A 9,088-nucleotide genomic window follows, 5' to 3' on the forward strand; every position below is an offset into this window, starting at 1 on the left:
GGCATGTTGGTTTTAGTTCCAACTGCAATGACATGATTCTAGTGGGATCAGGAGTGAGCAAGGGGTTGACTATTGGTTTTAGATTATATATAGGGTGTCCCAAAAATGTATACACATACTTTGAATAATTTTAAAGGCAGTGCTTATTCAAATACATTTCATTTTCAAAATTGAGCTATCTCAGCAGTTAAAGTGTGTATGCATTTTTGGGAGACACCTTGTATATAATAAAAATTATCATACCTAAAGTATTCAATTCCAATTTTGCCAAGATTTTTTTTTTGCCTTTTATTTTTTGTTGTTGTTGAGACCAAACTTACCTGTGAAGTGCACAGATCTCATCTGTTATCGTCAGATGAGTTTTGAAAAATCCATACAGCCATACAGCTCACACCCCTCACAAATTGGAAACATTTCTATCATGCCAGAAAATTCCTTCTTCTTTTCTGCCCATGCCCCTCCACACCCCGACTCTGAGGCAACCATTGCTCAGTCTGTCATTATAGATTAGTCTTTATTGAGATATAATTCACATGAGAAAATTTGTGCTTTTTAAGGATACAGTTCAATGGTATTTATTATACAGCAGGTCCTCAAGGTAACACTGTTGATGAGAAAAAAAGCTCAATTCCCGGCCGGGGCCCCTTAGTCTTGGCTGACTGAGACACTTGGTCAGCCCAGGTATCAGCCATAGGTTGCACTTTGTGTTATGCCACTGATACCCCCAAGACTTCAGGAAAACCTGGTGGGAGTCCCAGCTGAGTCTTAGCTGTGCTTTGGGGAAGGGGGGGAGGGCTGCATCCCCGGGAGGAGAAAGCTGTGACAACCTGCCCAAAAAGTGACGTTCATAACCGGGTGAGAGGGTATTAGCGGAGACTGTCAGTGTGAACCAGGGCTGGTTAGGGGAACCCAGAGAGCCCAGGAGGAAGGGGGACGACGATGGCTCCAAGGACCAGGCCTGGGTTCCGTGAATGTTAAAGACAATCCTGACCTTGAAGCAGGCAGACCTGGGGACATCTGAGTGGCGTACATTTCTAGACATCTTCCTATATTCTTGGGATAAACACACGGCCACCTCAGAATGGACTTTCCATTCATTTCTTTGGTAACGAATGCACAGATGGCGTTCTGCAGGCCTCAGGCAGGTGATCCCACATAGAACTGCCCGAACATGAAGCTCTTCTCCCGTGGGAGGAGCCAGACAATCGCCTTCAGACCTGGCTCCCCCTCGTCCTAGTTGTAGGACCTTCGGAAATTCCTGAAGTCTCTGGAGCGTCGTGCTCCCCGCGCCTTCCTGCCTTTCACAGTCGCTCGGGAAAACCAGTGAGGTGGTGTCTGCCAACCAGGCCACACTGTGAGGTCTTGGGGGCCCTCCGTCCTCTGCCTTGTGGGCCCTTCTCCCATGAAAAAAAAATAGCAGAGGGCAAACACAGTCCAGATCGGACTCCTTCTTGTGTTCCTTATCATTATCTTAATTTTATCATGGGAATTCATGAATATGGTATCGTATCAGTATATTCATTGTTTTCTTCTGGCTTTCCAAGACATTCAAATGATAACATTCCCGTGGGCGCTAGGCGCGGCACCCACTGGGGCTCCCTGGGGCCACGCGCTTGACACGGGACGGGCACGCAGTAGGTGTTCCACGGTGTGCAGCCTCTCTCTCTCTCTCTCTCTCTCTCTCTCTCTCTCTCCCACCGCGCAGCGAAAGAAACGTTTTCAAAACCTCCGAGTGGCGGATTAAAATTCAAGAAATAGAGTCCACAGGAAAAACGTCCCCCACGCCAGTGGGGATCTGCCACAGCAGGTTTCACTTACGGCGAATATCACTTTACTGCTTTTAACCAACTTAAAAGAAAATGTTGTAAGGCCATTCATTCTACATGTCTGTTTCACATCAGTCACAATTATAAGCCCGCTTCACTTCTCTCCCCTTGTTATACCTCATAAATTGTGTAACTAGAATGTATGTGTAGTGTATGGATTACATTAGGCATTGTCAGAAGCAGCCTGATAGTAAGCGTTGCCCCCCGCCCCCTCCCCGCACATCTGAACCCACCCTGGCGGGGCCGAGAGCCCAGCCCGGGGACAGGGAGCCTGTGTCCTCCGGGCCCCTCCTGGGAACTGCTATGACCAGCGCCACTTTGCAGTCGCAGGGCTCCAGTTCTAGGACAGATGTGTTCATCTGCCTGCGGGATGGTCATCCCAAAGTAAAGCAAACATCACGTTTCCAGGGAAACCTTGCGTGGGGGTGCGGGGACCGTGGGTGTCCAGGGCGGGCGGGCGGAGCCCCCGAGAGGAGCGCGATGCCCTCAAAGGCCTCCGCCACCGCCTCTGAGCTCCCACCTTCCTGGTCCCCGCTCTTCCATTCCCGGCGAAGACCCCGGAGTCAGCAGCTGTCCGTCCCATAAGGAAACAACTAGGGAGATGAAATAAATGGCAGCCCGGCCGCTCTGGCAACCATTTGGACAGCGCGGCCGGCTTCCCCTTCCCGCCGGCCCTCCCCCACCCACCCCTGGTCCTTCCTCCTCACCTTGTAAAGAACCCAGGAAGGGACTCGGGGATGGCCAGCAAATATTTCTGTTGGAAAGATACAGTAAAAAAAAAAAAAGTGACATGGTCAAAGAATAGATTCCATCTTCTAAATGAAACAGCTTTAATAGAGTTATAATTTATCACTCGTGTTGCATTTATAAGATCATTGAAATTCAAGACTGTCTCATTGATGGAGGGACGGGAGAGAGCTGCTTCCCACATGTGCTCCTCCCGATAACCCACACTGAGACCCTTTGAAGCTCCAGCACTTGTGAAAATTGAATCTTTTTTTTTTTTTGATAGAAAGTTTTCCAAAATGTCACACATGTTGCCCAGCCTTCCTCAGCAGACTTCTCTGAAACAGAATGGAGCCTTCCGTGAGGGTCACCCCATGGCCTTCTGCTAATGCACACGAGTCTGGAAACCACGCAGGCGGGGTTCGCAGCTGCCGCTGCTGCTGTACGGCCCCAAAGTCCTGGGGGGGTCCACGTCTCTGAGGGATGCTGTGTTCCCACCCACAGGGATGGGGTAAAACTGGCTGCCTCGGAGCGATGCTGGGAGGGGTGTGGGACTTGCCACAGATTTAAAATATTCAGCCAGCACGATGCCTGGGAGAGAGTAAGCGTTAAAAAGTGTGTCGTCAAAACCTAAATGTCTAACCCAGTGGTTCTCAACCTTCTGGCCCTTTAAATACAGTTCCTCATGTTGTGACCCAACCATAAAATTATTTTCGTTGCTACTTCATCACTGTCATGTTGCTACTGTGATGAATCGTCATGTAAATATCTGATGTGCAGGATGGTCTTAGGCGACCCCTGTGAAAGGGTCGTTCGACCGCCAAAGGGGTCGCGACCCACAGGTTGAGAACCACTGGTCTAATCAAATAAAACGAATATGCAAGATGAAAGTGCAATGAAACTAGGATACCCGGCAAGAGCCTGGCTCAGATGCAGAGATGTGCTCACAGGATTCTCAGTGAGCGCCACGAACCCTACCTGCCATAGACGGCCGGCCGGCAATCATCACGCCTTTTTAGTTCCTTGTCTGCTTTTTCATGGTTTTCCCAACTTTTCTTTCTACAGTCAGTCTGCTGGGGTCAGAGCCCACCTTTTCCTTCTCGCTGGGAGCAGTGCCTACCTCCGCCGGCATCTCTTCAAGTATTTTGCTTCTAACGTTCTGTGAGATGGAAAAACACATAAGCAAGTGGAACAGAAGTGTTTGTAAGTAAGACCCAGCGAGTTCTAAGGCCTGGCTTTAGCCTTTTTTTTTCCTACAAGGAAAAAATATTTCAACTTTCGATGCACACTATTAGTCAGGATGGGGTAGGTTTTGCTGCAGGAACAAACAACTGTGAAATCTCAGGGGTCTTAACACAGCAGAAGTGTGCTTCTCGCCCATTCTATGTGTCCACTTGGGGTGCAGGGGAGCTCTGCTCAGCCTGGTCATTTAGAAAGCCAGGCTGACAGTGGCTCCATCTCAACCTCTGCCGCTGCAGTCCCCGTGTCAGGGACTGGGAAGTGGAGAACCGCTCAGCAGGTCTTACGCATTCCGTAGGAAAAGACATAGGTCGTTAGGCTTGCATTTTTTCTAATATATGTTTTATTGATTTCAGAGAGGAAGGGAGAGGGAGAGAGATAGAAACATCAATGATGAGAGAACCATTGACTGGCTTCCTCCCGCACACCCCCTACTGGGGATTGAGCTCGCAACCCAGGCATGTGCCCTTGACTGGGATTGAACCTGGGACCCTTCAGTCCACAGGCCAACACCCTATCCACTGAGCCAAACCAGCATGGGCAGGTTTGCATTTTATGGGTGAATACAGATACCATGGCGGTCACACATTTTCTAGAAGGTAGAAAAATGCCATTCTGTCACGGGCTGGCAATGTGGACGGGAGAGAGCTGGGTTATCTCATGCATGGCCCCGGGTTTATACATTTTAGCCGATAATAACCCCCGTTATACATTACCGAGCGCTTTCCCTCTGTGCCATGTCCTGTACCGGGTGCTTCACACGGCACACTTATTTCCCTTTGCACATGAGGCGAGTCTTCATGTGCTACTGGCCGAAACAGCCTTTTGATTATCTGAAATCGACTTTATTTTCACTCGGAGCAATAGGTTTTATCTCAGAAATTTAAATGCATCACTCCCGGGCATTTATGACGACACCTGTAACATAACTCTCCATATTCCGCTGGCGACTGCTGCTTTGGGGAAGTACGCTTGTAGGTCTAATTGTCGTCCATTTGTAGGTAATTTTGTTTTGTTTTTCCTCTCGGAGGGTTTTTAGGGTGGAGACTCTGGAGTTGAGCTACCCTGATGAAAACCGGGTTTGCTTTTAATTATGCAACATGGAACCTGGTGTGCTTCAATTTGAAGACTCATGTGCTACATAATAAGAATTCTTGACTGTTATCTCTTTGCCTCGGACTCTATTTTTTCCCCATTTGGAACTCTTAGTAAACATATGTAGGACCTTATCATTTGATCAATTTCATAGAGTCTATCTCTTTATCTTTGGTGTTATATTCTAGGTGATTTCCTCAGATCTGTCTTCCAATTCACGTATTGTCTCATCAGCAGTATCTACTTTATAGCCTAACTTATCCATTTGGTTTTCGTTTCTTTTACTCTACTTTTTATTCTTAGAATTTTTCCCAACTCTGTTTTCAGATAATTGTGTGAGTTGCTTTGTGATGACTGTTACTGTCTCTATGTCTTGAAATGTTTTAGAATGCTTATTTTAAAGTCTTTTTTAGATTGTGCTATTATTTCCAGTTCTTGAGATGAAAATTCTCCCATTTGTTTTGTCTACTGGTGCCCTCTGTGTTTTTTTTTTCTTTCCTGTTCTCTTCTCTTTATGCTAACTCTTCTTTCTGAAGACGAGAGGGAAAGGGCCGTCCACAGAAGCTTCATGTGCTCTAGAGCAGCAGTTGGCAACCGCGAGGTCCCAAAGGTTGGCGACCGCTGCTCTATGGCATCCCCGTGGGAGTATTTTGAGCTTGGCTGATTCTGGGCAAGATTTTAGGTTCATTTCTTAGTTGTGGGTCCCCATAGCACACGCGTAATAGAAATTCAGGCCTTGTACCATTTTGGGCACAGACTCCTCAGGTATTTATTTATTTATCTGTGATTTCTGTTACTATCCTGGGCCAGGAAAACAAGCAGCTCTCTTGCATTCCCCTAGGCCAGTGGCTGGTGTCTGTGGTCCCGGATTCAGGGGACGGTGGAGGAGGACTGCAGGGCCCCGGCTTTACGCGGCAGCCGGGTTCTTGCCCCGGGCACTTGTGGGGCTCAGCCCCACAGAACTGTCCTCACAGAACTTCAGCCGCTACAGCCTCTCCCTCCGCCTGAATCCATGTGAGCATCTTCATTCCACCCCCCCCCCCCCCCGTTACCACTGTGACTTCGAGTATCCTCTTTATTGCTGGCACTAGAGAATATATATATATATCGGTTTCGAGTTTGAAACTGTGTCAAAAACTGGGAAGAGGATATGTTTTCATCCATATTTACGTAAGTGCAAAGTGGGAGTGTGGTTGTTTTGTATTGTTTTCCATCAGCTTGGGTTGGTGCTACCAAGCTGAAGCCACAGAAAGAAAATTTGATGAGTAATGCACAGAACTTGGCCAATTATTACATGGAACTGACCTTGTTTGCATCACCCATTCCCCTTGAAAAGGAGATTCTGAGACAGGGATTTGGGAGCAACTCATGGGAGGAAACACCAACAGGGAAGTGAGGAAATGAGACAGGGAAGGGAGGGGGAGGTAAAGGGCGTTATCAACCCAGGTGCTATTCTGAGGGCCTGGAACTTCATCCCCTGGGGAAACCCTAGGAGTTCAGCGCTCCCGGGAGGTGGGGGAGAGGGGGGGAAGCTGTGGTATTTATACAAGCTACTGCGTGTCATGGGTTCAGGGATGCCTGCAGAGGGAACCTGCCAACATTTCCAGCCTGCCACGTGGATGGGTTTATTTATACACTGACGTGCAATAAATTATCCCAAACTTCATGGCTTATTACAATATTTAGTATCTCATATTGCCTGTAAGGGTCAGGAATTTTGGAATAGCTTTGCTACTTGGTTCTGGCTTAGGGTTCCTCATAAGGTTACAGTTAGGAATTGGCAGGGCTTTTGTTACGTAAAGACTGAAGCTGAAAGATCTGCTTCAGGATGGCTCACTCACAGGGCTGGCCAGTCAGTGCAGGCTTTGGCTGGAGGCCTCAGTTGCTTCCCATGCAAAACTCTCTCTCCATTTGACCACTGGAGTGTCCTCTGAGGCATATGGCTCACCCCCCGCCAAGTGAGCGATCTGAGAGGCAGCAGGGCCACGGTGCCTTTCATGGCCGAGTCATGACAGTCCCACTGTCATACCACCACATCCCGGGTGACAGAAGCAAGTCAAGTCATGAAGTCTGGCTTCTATTCAAGGGGAGAGGAGGGAGGAGAGTCAGTATCTGCGAACGTATTTTTAAGTCATCACAGCAGGCAGAACGGGCTCTGGCAGCCAGAGACGGCCCCAGGCAGAGAAATGCAGGTGCACTCGGAAGTCAGGCAGGCTGACTATCAGGGCAAAAGGGAACGGGTCGGGCACCCACAGTGTCCTCGACAGCAATAAATAAAGACGAGGCCATTGTCAAGGCAAGGAGACATGGACTTGACCGCTGGATGGGAGGAGTTGCAAAGTGACACTGCACAGGGCATGCAGACAGAGCGGGGCGAGGATTCGGCACATTTTAAGAATCAATCTGCTGTAACCACTAAAAAAAGAAAACCTGCTAATTAGATTATGATACCCCTTTGATTACAAGATGTATCACAGTTTCAGAGATACTAATGCAAGAAAAAAGTACATGTTAAAATCAACAAACATAATAGTTGCACACACACACAAAAATAGTTGCACGAAGAATTTCAGAGCTAGAGGCCCAGTGCACGAAATTCGTGCACAGGTAGAGTCCTTAGTGGCTGCTGGCTGGGGCCTCCCTTTATTCCACACCACCCCCTGGTGGTCAGCACACGTCATAGCGAGCGATTGAACTACCGATCGGTTGAACTCCCGAGGACACACTTCGCATATTAGGCTTTTATATATATAGATATGTATATGTGAAGTGAAGAAGTTAGACAGGAAGGGAAAGTGGACAATAGAGGGTGTTATCAATTATACACACACACACACACACACACACACATAATTGTTGCAAAACCAAACACTCCTAACAGTGTCTTCCATCATATACAGGTGCCATTTGAAGTTAAGCAAAGGCAGGGGGGTGGTGTGGGGTGTTAGGTTTCATTCCTCACCGGGCCATGTCCCAGAACTTGAGCAGGTGGTTTCATCTCTCTGAGCCTCCATTTTCACATCTGAAATTAGACAAGGCACCATTCTGATTCTCCTACAGATCAATTAAAGATGAGTGCAAACTAGTGTTTAAGATTAACATGTTCTTGAGATGTCAGGCACTGCAGATGTGCAGAAGCAGCTGTGCAACTCAGAGGCCACATAACAGAAAATGACATTTTCTTCTTGGAAGCTCAAGAAAAACAAAGTCGCCAAGTCCTCATGTTCCTAGTCAACGCGGGATGATTCCTGCATCTTCAAGAAACATCACTGCTGAAAGACAAAACTGGGGGGTGGGGGTGTGGGGGGAGTGATGGTAGACGGTGATGGGGACTTGAGTGTAGTCCTACAAAAGCAGATCCTGCATATCAATGAAGGCAAAAAAAAGCCCAGTTGGTCGTTTTCTAGCTGCTTCGATAAACCCAGGCGCAGGAGAGCACACAGCTCACTGCCTGGAGCTCACACACCTGGTTACTGGCCACACAGGGCCGTTTCCGAACGCCGTCTACGCAGGACAAAAACAGAGGCAGAACCTGGGGCTTTCGGCCAGAAAAATCCAGGCTGCCACTCGGGGAGCTGAAAGCTCCCAGGTATAGAGAAATGACACACACCTGAGCAGGTCTGATGTATATTCCTCTCCTCGGAGGGCAGCAGAACACATCCCTGGGCCATTCATCATGCAGCTAAAATTAGATCCTGCTTAGAAGGAATGATATATTACTGATTACATAATAAAGATAGCGATATTTCTCATGAGAAACAGAAGGGAGAGAGATAGAGTTAGGTGCAGGGCAAATATACCCTTGATATGAAAAATGGATTCATTAAGTATTTAATCTTTATCCCATTCCTGTGGAATAAATGCACACATACATCACACATGTTTTAAAGTGACTTGATAATTAATACTGTTACACTTGAGGACGACCCTGGTTCTCATGGGGGAGTCCCAACCAGGAGCCAGAGGATGCAGGCGGGGGCATGCCCTCCGCCCACCTCTGCATGGAGGGCGTGGCTGCACTCGACCAGCCCCGGGACCAGCCCCGGGACCAGCCCACCAGCACGGACAGACAGACGGATGGACGGGTGAGCTGTGGGTCTGCAGGGCCATCTCCTTGTGTTTTGGTGAGGCCCAGCGGCTGGCACTGGGGCTTCCCTGAAGGAGACGGGTTGTACGGTTCTGTGGCCACAGAGATGGCAGCT

The 9,088-nt window shown here is 48.3% G+C and overlaps 1 long non-coding RNA gene across 1 annotated transcript; it reads right to left on the reverse strand.

Annotated features, from left to right (window-relative positions):
* Positions 1–1,454: 1,454 nt before the first annotated feature.
* Positions 1,455–3,711, reverse strand: LOC308531137. The gene is made up of 3 exons (XR_013996901.1): positions 3,531–3,711; positions 2,534–2,580; positions 1,455–2,419 (listed from the first exon to the last, which is right to left on the reverse strand). It is a non-coding gene; the product is annotated as an uncharacterized lncRNA (long non-coding RNA).
* Between the last annotated feature and the right edge of the window lie 5,377 nt (positions 3,712–9,088).

This window comes from Myotis nattereri (assembly GCF_964212035.1).
Source record: "Myotis nattereri genome assembly, chromosome: 15".
Classification (NCBI taxonomy): domain Eukaryota; kingdom Metazoa; phylum Chordata; class Mammalia; order Chiroptera; family Vespertilionidae; genus Myotis; species Myotis nattereri.